This window comes from Rhinatrema bivittatum, chromosome 12, assembly GCF_901001135.1.
Source record: "Rhinatrema bivittatum chromosome 12, aRhiBiv1.1, whole genome shotgun sequence".
Taxonomy (NCBI): domain Eukaryota; kingdom Metazoa; phylum Chordata; class Amphibia; order Gymnophiona; family Rhinatrematidae; genus Rhinatrema; species Rhinatrema bivittatum.
The window spans coordinates 39,976,115-39,991,713 of NC_042626.1; the positions used below are offsets into that span (position 1 = coordinate 39,976,115).

The 15,599-nt window shown below is 43.6% G+C and overlaps 1 long non-coding RNA gene across 1 annotated transcript in view; it reads left to right on the forward strand.

Moving 5' to 3' along the window:
* The window catches only part of LOC115074492, a 44,336-nt gene that overhangs the window by 14,991 nt on the left and 13,746 nt on the right, over positions 1 to 15,599 (forward strand). Inside the window, exon 2 of the long non-coding RNA XR_003852253.1 lies at positions 11,788 to 11,848. This is a non-coding gene — a long non-coding RNA (uncharacterized LOC115074492). The remainder of the gene's footprint in view (positions 1 to 11,787; positions 11,849 to 15,599) is intronic.

Here is a 15,599-nt window from a genome sequence, read left to right on the forward strand (position 1 = left end):
GTGTCATTGTTTTGCCTGCTGTGCAATTTCCCCATGCCAAGGTTCAGCCTGCTGCGCAGTCTTCCTACCACCAAGATCCTCAGTGAGCCTCACTGTCTTGCCAGTCACCTCTTTGCTGATTACACAACACCCAAGCCTCATCCCTACTTAATCCAGCCTGCCAGTATCTCAGTGCCTCTTCATAGAGTCACTTCGGCTCTCTGACCTGGCCAGCCTTGTGGTCTCCGTGCCTTGTGGCTTGCCTAGCCTTGTGGCCTCCGGGCCTTCTGCCTTGCCTAGCCTTGTGGCCTCCGGGCCTTCTGCCTTGCCTAGCCACTTCCGGGCCTTCTGCTTAGTAGTCTCCGGGCCTTCTGTGTTTTCTGTATTGTCTTGTCCTATCTAGGTCTTGTCTAGTCCTTGTCCTGCCCAGCTGCACTCTCTCATCTGTTTCCTGGCCTTGCCCTTGTCCTTTGCCTCAGCTCCAGCCCCCAGCCTATGCTCTGGATCCAGCCCCTACCTGTACTCTGGACCCAGCTTCCAGCCAGAACCTGGACCCAGCTCCCAATCAGTGCTTTACGTCAGCTCCCAGCCTATGCCGTGATATTCAGCAGGAGAAGTCCTACTGGCCCCCAGATCTCAAGGCTCAACCTGTGGGGGAGAGGGCTGGCTAGGCAGAAAATGAGCACCAGCCCAGCCCTGTCCTGAACCACTTCTGCAGGGGTGCACCCTGACTCCAGCCTGCAGCCCCGTGACACCTTGATGGACCTTGAAGATCTCAGATTTTTAAAGTCCTGCCAGAAGTGAGTCTGCCCAAACTGTTACAAGCAAATCTCTCCCCTTTTTTTTAACAACTTCTTTTGGCCAAAGCTGACCTCAGTAACATGTTGGTGATTGGTGACTTTAATCTGTATGCCAGTGTTTTCCCTTTGTCAACAGAGGAGAAGCAGAGGCACTGTAACCTTAACCTATGCTTATACTGTGCCACATCCAGGCACTTCAGAAGTCACTGTCCAATTAAGTCCAGAAACTCCAGGATCTATTCCTAGCTATTTGTTTCCCAGCTAAAATTGAATTAACTACAACCCCCCCACCCTCCTGACCCCCCCAAGACTTACCAAAACTCCCTGGTGGTCCAGCAAGGGGTCCGGGAGCCATCTCCTGCAATCATGCCGTTGGCTGCCGGTATTCAAAATGGCACCGATAGCCTTTGACCTTACTATGTCACAGGGCTACCAGTGCCATTGGTCGGCCCCTGTGACATAGTGAGGGCAAAGGCTATCGGCGCCATTTTGATTACTGGCAGCCGACAGCCCGAGTGAAGGAGATCGCTCTCGGACCCCCGCTGGACCACCAGGGAGTTTTGGTAAGCCTTGGAGGGGTTAAGAGGGTGGGGGGTTTGTTTAAATTTGCTCCTCTAGATGGCCAACTAATTCAGTGAAGATTCATTGTATTCGTGGGGAATCGTGATACATTTCGCTTCCCCATGAATACAATGAATATGGCCCTTTACGTTGCGGATTACCAATATATTGGAAACGAATGCACACCCCTAGCCTAGAACACCTGGCACAAGCACAGAGACTGAACCTTATGAGCGGTTCCATTAGGTCATCGCCCTGCTACGTAGTGTTTGGGTGCCATCCCTATACACTTAAGCCTGTTCCAACTTCAGTCACGTTCCATGAAACTACTCTGGTGGCACTGGAGCATGAATTTCAGGAACTTTGACAGAAGACACACTGCCTAATAGAGTAAGTGATAGAGCATGTTTAAAAAACAAGCAGAAAAAAACGTCGCCCAACACTCCAACCTTGCTCAGGAAGCTTGGTTTGCCTCAGCATTAAGAAACTGGAATTGAAGATGCCTTCATTGAAATTTCTCCATTGAGCAACAACTTGGTCCAGTAGCCTACAAGCTCAAATTACCTCCATCTCTGCATATCCATGATGTCTTTCATGTAACTCTGCTAAAACTTGCAATAATTTCGTGACCAGCCAGATCACCTCTCCAGCCTATGGAAGTCTCAACTGAGGAGGACACCCACTATGAAGTCCAGGAAATCTTAGATTCTCAGAGAGCTTGAGATCAAACCTAGTACTTGATTTTCTGGAAAGGGTTCAAGCCTGAAGAGAATTCTTTGGAATCATCTATTCATCTACGAGCCCCACAATTACTAAGATTTCCACAAGAGGTTTCCCAATAAGCCCAAGCACAGAAGACTGGGGAGGGGGCTTTGGAGAGGGTACAACGGGCAGCTCACAGTATGGCCCCTTGAACCACCACATTTACCCTACACTCTCTCAGCAACAGGGACTGTTGCTTATTAGACCACCCTAGGGACCCTGCCCAAGCCCTGCCAGCTGCCAAAACTCAAGGGCTCAACCTGTGGGGGAGGTGGCTGGTATAAGTGAAGCTCCAGCCTGTCCTGCTACAGGGCACATATGCCAACTGTTGGTGTAGGCCTCATAGGTTCGCCTACGAGACTGCGTCAACTATGCCAGAGCAACACCATCACACACAGTACCTCAAGAGAAGACTGATATGCACTGGGACAGATAAAACAAAGTAAAGGAAAGAGATACAGAATAAAGGAAATAAATACCGAGACATACCTCAACAGAACAATAATTTATACTTACCTACGATTCTTATCAGTGAACAGTAACATCTCTGAAAAAGTAGTTTCAACAATGAGTCAAATTCTTTAAAAGTGCAAACTTTTGGCATCAGTACATTTCATGCCATTAACAATTGTAAGGTTTTAAAGCATACTTATCTGATATTCACTGTTTTTGCAGAACTGGTTCTGACACTTGATCCTTGATATCTGATATTTGATTTCTTGACACTTGATACTCAATATTCTCTAAAAAGAACCAAACAGTTTTGAAGTATTTGTTTGTCATCATTTTTTTAGGTATTCTGCTTACAATTATTTAACTGTATAACATTGTTTGATTTGAAAATACATCTCAAAGTTTTGATTTTGAGTTTTAAACATGGTAATCTACTAATCTTACCTTATTTCTATTTCTGGGTTCTGCCTTCCCCCTTTATCCCTGGGGGACTGGCTGGGTGGGTTTCAGGCCCCATTTTCTTTCAAGATACCCAGCAGAAAAGAGAATTCCTTTCTCTGGCTCCCACTCTGGGATACTCAATAACTCTACTGTAACATCAGAAACCCCATTACACATAATTGCCACCTTAGCCAACATAAGCTAGAAAGCCACTATACACTAGTGGGATAAGGTTTAGACATAGAAAAGGCATTCTTGGGAGTATCATAGTGAGAGTACATGGGATTTTCAAAAGCATGTGTGCCATCTCCTCCCAAGCTGCCCCCACAAATAGCAGGTGCAAAGTACCCGGGAGCTTTTCACATGCACAACTCAGGTAATTTATCAGAAAGTTTGCTATAAAGTTCTGCATTAAAAGCATTCATTTAATCAGCAACGATGAGGACTATTTGGAAATCACCCTCTAAAGATGTGCTGGTAGCATTTTCTTCTTACATTTCAGGAAACGTCTTCTGTCCATATTCCAGTGGTCCCCACACGTTGGGTTTTCAGGTTATCCACTATGAATATGCATTTTCAAATGTAGTATTCTGCTGATCTGTAGGTTTGAACCCATGTGATGTTCAGGGCCAGTGCAAGGGAATTAAGTACACTAAGCGAACGTTTGGTCTTCCCCCTCCAACTTACCTACTGGTGGCAGCTCCAAATCGGTGCTCCTTTCTACTGATGGCGGCATCTCTGGCACAATGCTCCCTTTTTTTGGCAGTATTGGTTCTGGCACAACACCCCCTCCCTCAGTCTCTTCCCTTATCCTCTGCTCAGCATCCTTTCTCTTCCCCCTTCCTCCATTTCTTCTTCTCACCACAGCATTTTTCTCTTCCCTCCTCTCCATATTGAGTATACCAGCATCATCTCAATCTCTTTGCCTTCCTTCTGTAGTGCCAGCATTCTTTCTGTCCAGCTCCTTCTTCTCTACTTTGCCAACTGCTCAGCATCTTCTCAACCTACCTCCCACTCAGCGCACATACTCCCCTTCTCCAGCTTCCACCTGCTTAGCATACAAACTATATCAGTGATGGCAAACTCCAATTCTCGACTGCCACAAACAGGCCAGGTTTTCAGCATATCTACAATGAATATGCATGAGATAGATTTGCATATAATGGAGGCAGTGCATGCAAATCTTTTCTCATGCATATTCATTTACATATCCTGAAAACCTGGCCTGTTTGTGGCACTCGAGGACCGGAGTTCGCCATCCCTGCACTGTATCTTTTCAACCACAACTCACTCAGCACACACATACTCTTTCTCTAGTCCTATTGACTCAGCAAGCAAAGCAAAATTATGTGAGTAGGTTTGCTTTGATTATTGCCATGGGAAAAAGTTCCTGCTGAGATTTGTGCCTGCTTTTTCTGTGGGTATATTTTTCCAGGCAAAACAACGCATGTAGTTTTGGAAACCCAAAACTACATGCATTATTGCCTCCTCCAACCTATCCCTGCCCCCGGGAGCGCCTCAGCAGTATGTGGGGAGCAGTACGTGAGTCGTGGAACAATGCACATACTTTTACCTGTATGCATGAGCAATTTCCAGAAGCCCATTGGAAACGGCTTTGATTACTGCTCTCTACACAAATGTTATTTATGCCTTTTTGATATAATCACCATTACCTTAAAATAAGCACACAAATCAGACTTTACAATGACATAATAATTAATTTAATCCATATGTAGTATCTATGTATAATTACATGATGAAATGCCACCACAGTTGATAATTAAATCATTAATTAAAATTGTACAAAAAATTACTGCATAACAAGTAAGGCCATGTCCAATAATTAATCATAATTATCAGTAACAAATGTCATATCATTTTCTGTTTGTATCATACTACATCCTGGAAACGTCTACATACAGTCTCATAAGTCACAAATCCCTATTCCTCACTTTGCTATTGTGTATGTTGGAAAAGTTTATTGTGATCGCTTTCATGACAATTTGCTTCTGTGTATTCCTTTCTTCAGATAGTTTTGCCATATGATTTAATGCAAAATCTGTTAAGCCTATTGTAAAAGCGGGGGGAAGTTTTCATGAAGAGGCAAAAACCCCTTGGCAGAGCGCGGTGTTTCCCAACCATTTGAAGCTCAGAGCACACTGCATTAACAATAATGTTGTGTGGCACCCTATCCTTCATGGAGCAGGCAGTGTGGACATAGACAGGCATCATATGGCCAAAACACGAGCTAGGGAAGCCCCTGAAAGCCCCACCAGTCTCTCTTTCAAATTTTAAAATAAAGGAAGCAGAGACCAACATAAAACTGTCGCAATGGAGAAGTGTCCTGGTATCTTTTGAAATTAACCAATCTGCCTGAGCTACAGCAGGAGGCTCCGGTGTCTCCTTCAAACTACCAGCTTTAAGTGGATAGGGTTACATATAGACATGTACATGAATACATAAAAGGAGACAGATACGTGTGCACACAGCTTGCAGATAACTGTGGTTGGTTCAGTTCCTCCAGGCCATATCCATACGTTTCCCCTGCCATCTTCATGGTTTCTCTGGCACTAAAGAATGAAGTACAGGTTGCATTTGTGGGTTACCCACAGCTTCAGTCCATTCTTCAGTAATACTTCCTTGGGATTCAGCCACAATTTGGCCCTGTATCTGTGTACAGAAGAGTCTCGCCATCAAACCCGTTCCTCTCTCATTCTGCTGCTCTCGTCTTCATTCTCAGCTGCCTTTTAACATGGGCACACTGCCCACTGGCTTCATCTCCAAGTCTCCTCCCTCTGCTCTCTACAGCCTGCAGACTCCTGCTCCTTTCCTACCTCAGCTCCTCACCATGCATGGTTTGTTCCTTTCTTTCTTCCATCCCCTCAGTTCCTAGCCATGAACAGGCCTTCCACTCCTAGACTTCAACTCTTTCTCTTTACTTATTTCATGTATTTACTGCCTCCCCAGTTTGCCAAGAGAAAAAGGAGAGATTTATACAGTGCAAGCAGCTGTTTGGTTAGTTACCTTGGTTGACACATTTGTCTGCTAGAGTTTTTCTGCTGCTACTCCCAGAACGCTGGGAGTAGCAGCAGAGTGTGCAATGCTCACTGCACACTCTCCTTATCTCATTCAGCCTGGGGATAAGACAGAGGCTGGAAGGACTCAAAGGAAGAGGCTTATGAGGGGGGAAGAAGTATGTTACAAAGTGCTGTAGGGCTTCCCGCAAGCTACCTCACTTACCCCTGATGCCACTGGTGCTGAACACAGCTAGGACGCTGCCATGATGCTACTCCCCAACGTCTCCCTTTGGCACTACCTTTAAAAGGCCCTTGGTGGGAGCTGCAGTACTTCTGATAACATCACCAGCTTTCCTGTACTTAAGGCTCCTGCGGAGGAGCCACCAACATCTGAGCAACGGGTTTTCTACCTTGCAGTGCGTGTTGCCTTGCCTCAACATCCAGCCTTTTCTTATCTAGCCTTCCTTGCCCAGCCTGGCTCACCCACTGTCTCCTCTGTGTCTATGTCCATTCCTGGTCTGACTCTCTAGCTCTTGACCTCTTGCTTTGACCTGACCATGATTGCCTACTACCTGGACCTGACCCCTTGCTTTGACTTGATCACTCTTGTTAGCTGCCTGTCCTGACCTTGGCCTGTTCTAGGCACTGTTAGTCTTCTATCTGCCCTGACCCCAGCGTGCCTTTGGGTAGTAGCTACCTTATCCACCCTAGGGACCTGCCAAAGTCTTACTGGCTTCCAGAACCCAAGGGCTCAATCTGCAGGGGAGATAGCTGGTAAAGATGAAGTTCCAGATTAACTCACTACAGGGCGCATTTGCCAGCTGCTGGCATAAGCCTCACAGGCGCACCCTCGAGCCTGCATCAACCACACTGCAGCACAAAGGGCTCACATACCCATTACCCTTCAAAGCGGAGGTGCTGCTGCCTATAATGTGTGCAGTAACATTTCTTGGCAGAAGTACTTACGTTGATGACAGGGGAGTAAGCCAAGTATGGGGAGGCCAAGCCAAAGTGACATTTATACACATCATGCCCCCTCCCAACATTAAATTGGCTATAAAGTCCCAAGGTCTTTCTGTACAATTAAAAAAAAATCCTGGCCAGTTTCAACCTCCCAGTAAAATAATCATTAAAATTATTTGGTAGCCTAATTCAACCAATTATTCTGTCTGGATATGAGCGTGGACAGAATCTCAATACAAATCCTGCATCTCCAGTTCTGTAACAAAATCTGCATCTAAAGAAAGTCCCTGCAACAATGAACCTAGGATGTTGACCTTATAATTCACCATACAAAAAACAAAAACACTATCAAAATCTGCTGTCACTTGAGTAAAAGCAGCACAAACACCTTCCACTGCTAGACACTTTGGGCCAGATTTTCTAACCTATGCGCAGGCATAGATTTGTGTGCTTAACCCGGCACGCACAAATCTATGCCCGATTTTATAACATGCGCGCCGAGCCCTAGGGGAGCCCCGATGGCTTTTCTGTTCCCTCCAAGGCCGCTCCAAAATCAGAGTGCCCTCGGAGGGAACTTTCCTTTTGCCCACCCCCCAGCCCTACCTAAATCCCCCCCCCCCCACACATTTATTATTTAAATTGCGCCTGCCTCTGGGCAGGCGTAGGTTGGCTGGCGCGCGATCCCCCGGCCTAGCAGGCCTTTGGAGGCCTCTGGCCACGCCCATGACCCGCCCCTTTTTTGAGCCCTGGAACATACGCGCATCCCGGGGCTTGTGCACGTTGCCGAGCCTATTTTGCATAGGCTTGGCACACGCAGGAGTAGGTTTTTGGGGTTACGCGCGTAATATATGTGCATAATCCTTTGAAAATCCCCCCCTTTGTGAAGTAACACAAAACTCTAACAAAAAGAAACTTAGAATCTATTCAGTAATCCTGTCATAATGTAAAAGCACCAACTCTAAAGACTCAGTAACCACCCTACCTATGAAAAGGCAGCACTGGAAATATAACACCAGGCCCTATAACACCATTTCATCTATTAGAAAAACAGAAAAAATCAAGCTGCTAGAGATTCCTCCATAGAAACTACATGCTAGCAGAATACTTCACCTTGGTCACACTGGATAGGAAACACTGGTATAGCGTCTGGATCAAATGGAGAAAATTCAGAATTATGGTGAATTCTTGTGCAGAATCAAATTGTAATTGAAGAGAGGGAGCCATAGGCTAGGCCTTGAGCTGAGAACTGTCACTGCAATGGCTGGGCTAGATGGAAAAGGGAAGAGGGTTAAAAATGGAGGAAAAGGGCAGACCCAGTGCAGTGCACTTGCGTGCAGAAAGATTTGGGTTTGATACCTGCCTCAGATTTTTCTCCCCAAGTCAGCTAAGGCTGGACGTGGCACAGAGGCTGCCCCTGGGGAAGGGAATCCCAGTCATTATGCAATGGTGATATTAGGTGACCAGATTTAGGATTTAGGTTGCAAGGTTCCAGTAGGAGCCCTGATGCTTGCCCCCTGGCCAAGGACCATCACTGCAATGACTGGAGTAAAGTAAATTGGAGGGAGTTACAAAACAGAAGAAAAAAATCCCTGGGCAGCTGCAAATGAAAGGTCATGGATTCAGATCCCAACCATGGTTCCAGTTGAGCTGAAAGCTCAAAGAGCAGGAGGAAACCAGAAGTCAAAAAAGAAAATGGAGAAAAAATCCTAGTCATTGCATATGAAGGCTCATGGCACTGAAGCCTCCATAGGAGTCAGTCTGAACTGAGCTGGAAGCCTAAAGGTGACAACCATAATTTTTTTTTTTTTTTTTTTTATTTATACTTTATTAAGTTTCTTCAATGACAATATCATGAAAAGGAAAACAGGAAATATGTTCCACAACCATAATTAAATACTTATAATCAATACACGCAAACAATAATTGTTTTACATTTCACATAATTGGGGGAAAGGCAACTATTATATATACAAATACAAGGTTTATATATCATTTGCTAATAATAAACCAATCCCAATAATTCTAGGATTAGGATTTCATTAGCGAAAACATAAAAGGAAGGAGAATTTGACTTCTTTTTAATACACCTCTATCTCTAATTAATTATACCTGTGACTTATCTGACAGGAAAGTCTCAAGATGGGTCGGGTCCACAAATCTAAATTTCTTCCCTTGGTATGTTATTTGACAAACACAAGGGAATTTGAGGAAAAATGTTGCTCCAATTCCTACTACTCGATGTTTTAAGGATAGAAAATACTTTCTCCTTGCCTGGGTAGGTCGGGCAACATCAGGAAAAAGACAACCATAATTTAATAGTCTGGATACTAAAGCCCAAATTTTCAAAGCCTGGTGTGGGCAAAAACCGGAGGATATGGACGTGGCCGGGCCATGAGCACACCGAGTGCATTTTAAAAACGGCCCGGCCACGTGCATATCTCCCGATACATGCCGAAGTGCCGGGCTCCTTGAAAGGGGCAGGCCGGGGGTGGGGTCTGGATGGGGTGGGGACCATTAGGCCCTGTCCCGGGGAAGTGCAGCCAGCCGGCGCACGCAACTTACTTCTGCTCAAAGGAGCAGGAAAGTTTTGAAATAAAAGAAATAGAGTAGTCAGGTGGGGTTTAGGGGTTGGGTGGAGAGGGGAAAAGGGAGGAAGGTTAGTTAGGGGGTTAGGGAACTGGGCAAAGGCCCAATCGTGTTGCTGCACGTACTTAAAAAAATTTCCCCCCATGTGCGCGCTGATATTAAAATTGGGCGCGCATGTGCAATGGGTATCGTTTCGTATCATGCGCGCGGCAACTTGCACGTTATAAAATTGGCACGTCCGGGTGTGCGCGCTGGGAACCGCACACACATGGACGTGCGCGCACATGTTTTAAAATTTACCCTTGTCTATGTCTCTAAATTTTAAAGTAGTAGGATTTATAAAAAAAATTAAACAAATCCAGTAACAACGTTATAACAATAATTCAGCTGACTGTTACTCAATCATTGAGGTTCCCCCTTTATCGTTTTGAGTTTCATTTCATTTTTGAGGAGAATTAAGTAGTTTTTGAAAGCCATATCCATATTACCATACTCATACTCACAATTAGGAATAATTTAAGTGAACTGGGGAAGTAGAATGGTCCTCATCTGAACTTCATGCAGGCATCACACCAATACATGTAATGGTAGACTCCAAATTGAAGCTGTCCAAAAATAGGAGGTGCGACTATAATAAAATTAATTCCCATACACTCAGTCCAAAAAATTGCTAAAATAGACAAAGTGAAATATATTATAGCAATAAAGAAAGGAGACCAGGGAATAAAACTAAACCAGAAAGCAAGGAAGCTAAGCTGATAGTTTCTATTGCTCATTAAGGATCTTGGATCCCAGCAACGGGCAATACTATAAGTAAGCATAGCTATGTAATAAAAATTGCTCCTAATGACTCTTACCTTTCCCAGAATCCTTACTCTGCATGAGATCTGATTGTTCCACCTAAGTAAAGTTTTCCAACAATTATACAGTAGGTTACTGACATGTTTTCAGCTCTGATTTTCTGTATGCATGATGATGCCTATCTAATTATTTATTGCAGAATTCACTTAGCAATAAGATCAGTGGATAGCTAAAGTTCAATAGAAAAACAAGGCTGGTAAAGAAAACATTCTGAATATGGTTCTAATACAATGAAGCCTAGGAAAATAATTAGGCTCACTGAGAACAATGGTAGCCAATGTCTGTGGCTGAAACTTGGAAGAGCTCTCCCGAAACTGGCTTTGGAGCTCTCTTAAGTAGCCCTGTCCCTCTGGGCTGATTGCTTAGTACTCAGTCTTTTGTTGCCAGAGTATTTTTTTGTTATTGTTTGTTCACTTCATAGCAACCACACACTTTTTTTGTTTTCACTTATTGTCTTCTTACCTAACTTAAGAAGACACTGTACGAGCTCTAGGCTTGATCCTGTGGTAAACCTCTGCATTTAAAATTGAGAGGGTAAAAGCCAGCTTGGAAACTGTGTGTGTGTGTGTGTGTGTACATTTTGATCAGTAGTAAACTTTGCTTTTAGTGTGTCTTTGACCAATTAAAAATTTACAAAATGAATTGGAGGAGCACAAGATAACAGTAGGGTTGTCTTGTTGACAGCCATTGATTTACTCAAATCCATGATCATACTCAATGGAGACAGCCTTACAAACAAGAATTTCCTCTTACTTGTGGTCAGATCTGTAGCTGTGGTACAGGAGACTAAACTCAAAGACCCTTGGCTGTCTTGCCCAGTGCCAGTGCCACACCTAGAGAATCTAATGCCAAATAATAATCTAGTCTGGGGTATGGAAAAATGAAAAGGAAATTTGCATCACATCTATATAAACTAAATTATTTTCATTAAAATATTGTAGGGTGAACACCATAGTTTTGGTATGTTGAGAGTTCATACAAACTTCTGTTTGTAGGATGCAAACACTCATGCAATTTTCCTTTTACTTTCCAGAGCATTCTTTTTGCCAAAACATTACAACACACTGACTCTGTGATGTAATTATTATCGGTAATGGATGCTGCTACTCATTGTTGTTTGGCTGTGCCATACTCAGTCCTTGTGTGCTAGAAAGAGGAAAGAGACAGGTGTAAGAAGGAGCAACAAGGAGGTCTATAAGAGGTGTTGTTCAGAAAAGGCCCTCAGCCTTCCCTGTTCAGCATACTGACTGCGTAAGGAGCAAACTTTTAATTTAAATAAAATAAACCTATTTTGTTATAGTAACATTGAGACACTGCAGATCACGCATTACCCAAGAATAACATCTCTTGATTTTTTTCCTTAGGGACTCCGAGTATGCATGACACATTTCATAATGGGCAAATGGATAAAGTATTCACTTACGGGTAAGTTTTAAAACACCGACGTGTTAAAAAAAAGGGAGATACGCATGTGGCTGGGCTGCGTGCGTGCCGCGGGCTTTTTGAAAGGGCCAGGCACTGTCCTGGTGAAACACGCGCTGGCATCCGGCCGGCCTATGCAATTTACTGCTGCTTGGGACAGCAGGTGAATAAAGGAAGCCCCCCCCCCCCCAGTGAGAGGATTTTTAGGGGTTGGGGAGGATAGGGGAAAAGGCAGGCAGGGTAGGTAGGGGGTTAAGGAAGTTCTCTCCCAGTCTGCTTATTTATTGGAGCGGACTGGGAGGGCCTTATTGCATCGCCGCATGCATGTAGCAAAATCCTCCCCCCCCCTCGCTTGTGAGAGTCGGCACTGGCACACAGATAATGGATTTTATAACATTCGCACGTCAGCGCACGCATGTTATAAAATTGGACATCCATGTGCGCACGCTGGGAACCGAGAACACATGGACGCCCACTTACGGGTCTGAAAATTCACCTTTTAGGGAGTAATTTCAGCAAGACTGTGGGTACTTTTTACTCAGTTTTCCAAGCGAAAATGCACATATACTTTTGCTTTGGAAACTATCCCAGGAAAACTACTTGCACACATTTTATGCCTGCTAATGTGTGCAGATAGTTTCCCTGGTGGAATTTATGCACATACTATTTTACAATTCTTAAATATGTGCATAAGTCCAATTCCCTCACAGATTCCTCCTGGAATGTATTTCCGGCATGCAGGAAAAAATAGGCGTGTGAACTTTGCATGCATATATATTTCCATGTATAGTGGTGGGGAATTTTACAAGAGGGCATTACATTGAAATATGTGCCTTACCCACATATATGCCTTTTGAAATGTATCTCTTAATGCTGGAGCACACCAAAAGGATGACATGAATCTTGATAGTCCATGAAACGCCTGTAGACTTTGCCACTGTAAGTTTGCTTTATCCAGAAGGTGAATGCGGTGGTGTGCTGATACTAGCTCAATCTGATAGTGGCTTTGTCTGCCCACACTGTGATGGGGGAGGGGAAAGAGCCCGAGAAAGAAGTCAGGGGAACAGATGCAGCCCAGAGGCTGAATTTTAACAGAGAGGCTTCAAGCTGGAATGATTTAATTTTTTCCAGTGACACGAGAAATAAATAGGCCAATATCTTTGCCAGTTTTAGGTGGGGTGTGTGTCATGTATTATCTCAGCGTTTCTTATTTACTTATTGCCAGTGGGAGGTTTCCATTAATAGTGATAATAAAATAGACTGGCGTGGAAAAGGTAAGTAATTCTGACTAGGTACTAAGCGTGCCAAATTCTCACATAAGGTAGCAGCATAAACAGACAAGTTAATTGAGACCTGAAGCCTAACACAAGGCAGTTATACCATGAGCTAAGGATCTGGAATTTTTTTTTTTAAATGATCGGATAAATGCTGACAGTGCTTGGCGACCTGATGTTCAGTTCCCAACCCTCGCTCTTGCCCACAAGCTAAATAGCACTGCCAGTAATGAAGTGGTGTCAATTCATGCTACTCCAGGCTTTAAAGCATAGAACCCCAGCTCCTATCCTGAGCCACTCAATAGCAAAGCAGTTCACTGAACATTTCTGATCTGCTTGTTGTATTATATTAACATATACTTATTGCAAAGCAAACCTGCTACATTATTGTAATCTGCCTTTAAAATCTGATCATAATCCAGCGTGAAATGACTTTTTAGTCATGAAAGGTGGAATAGAAATCCAAAATTAAGTTAAATCTTGTTATCTGTAGGATGGAATTTTAGTTCTGATTTTCTTGGAGAACTCAATAGGGAAAATAAAACTATATCTCCATGCATGCAATGAAATGAAACCAGGGCTGGTTCAGCTTGTCCCTTTGGACATGGAACTTAAATGGTCATCTTAAATCAGGGGTGGCCAGCTCCAGTCCTCAAGAGCCACAAACAGGTCCTATTTTTCAAGATATTCATAATGAATATGCATGAGATAGATTTGCATGAACTGACTCCATTGTATGCAAATCCATTCATGGATATTCATTGAGAAAATCCTGAAAACCTGGCCTGTGGGTGGCTCTCAAGGACCGGAGTTGGCTACCCCTGCCTTAGACAAAGGAAAAAATTGGAAGCACCTCTTGAGCATGCTGAATCCTACTCTCTCTGCTACAGGACGTTAGCCTAATACTTGATTTGTGTATATAGCAAAAAAGGTGGCAGAAAAAATGGAACTCCTGGAAGCTCTATATGATAGTTCAATAATTAAAGAAAGATGCTTATCAGTGGAAAATTAGCAGACACTAAAGTGAAACGAGTCTGGTTTTCAGATTATCTGTAATGAATACGCATTAGATATATTTGCATGCATTGCTTCTATTACTACTACTACTACTACTACTACTTAACACTTCTATAGCGCTACTCGACGTATGCAGTGCTGAACAAAAACATGTAAGAGACAGTGCCTGTTCTGTAGAGCTTACAATCTAATCAGGAAAAAACATTCATGGCAAAAGAGTCTTGGGGAATTTCATTTATTAAGACAATGGTTAAAAATTAATGAGGCTATAAGCAGGATAATCAGGGTTAAGACTTAAAAAGAGACTACAAAAGGTGGATTTTTAAATGGAATTTAAATAAGGCAAGAGAAGGAGCATGATGTACCAGCTCAAGAAATCTATTCCAAGTATATGGTGCAACCAGGTGAAAAACATGAAGTCAGGATTTGATGGTAGAGGAGAAAGGCATAGATAGGTATGACTTGCTGATAAGCAGAGTGCAGGAGGAGGGATGTGGAGAGAGATAAGTAAGGAGAGATAATGAGGAGCAGCAGACTGTAGCTAAGAGGAGCTTGAACTGTATTCTGTAATGGATAGGGAGCTAATGTGGTGACTTGAGAAGAGGGTTATACAGCTGTAGCAACTTTGGTGAAATATAAGTCACACAGCTGAATTTTGGATACATTGTAGAGAAAGGTGGTCACTGGGAGATGTGAGGAGCAGATTTCAATAGTCTAAGCAAGAGGTAATGAGAGAGTAGATAATGGCTCTAGTAGTGTGCTCCACAAGGAAGGGATGGATTTTGGTGATATTGAATCAGTAATGGCACATTTTAGCAGTGTTAGATATGTGTAGAGAAGGAGAGAGAGGAGTTGAAAGAGACTCCTAGGTTATGGGCTGAGGGGACTGGGAGAATTACAGTGTCATCCACAGAAAGAGAGAAAGAAGGAAGAGGGAAAGTGGGCTTGCAGGGAAAAATAAGGAGCTCTATCTTGGCCATATTGAGTTCAAGGTGGCACTGGGACATCCAGACAGCATTGTCAGGTAAGCAAGCTGAGATCTGAGATTGGATTCCTCATGAAATTTTAGGTGTAGAGAGATAAATCTGGGAATCATCAAGATAGAGATGGTATTGAAAGCCATGAGAGGAAGTCAGATTACCAAGGGAATTAGTATACAGAGAGCATAGAAAAGGGCCCAGGGTAAAACCCTGAGGCACACTGATTGCTAGTGGGATGGCAGGAGAGAAAGATGTGCCAATGGAAACATTAAACGTGTGATGGAAGAGGTAAGAAGAGAATCAAGACAGGACAGAGTCTCAAACTCCAAGTGATTATAAAGGAGTAGGTGGTGATCAACAGTGTCAAAAGCAGCAGAGATGTCAAGGAGGATAAATACTGAGTAAAAGCCTTTGGTTTTAGCCATAAACAGGTCATTGGAGAATTTGGCAGGGACTGTTTCTGTGAAATGTAGATGGTAAAAA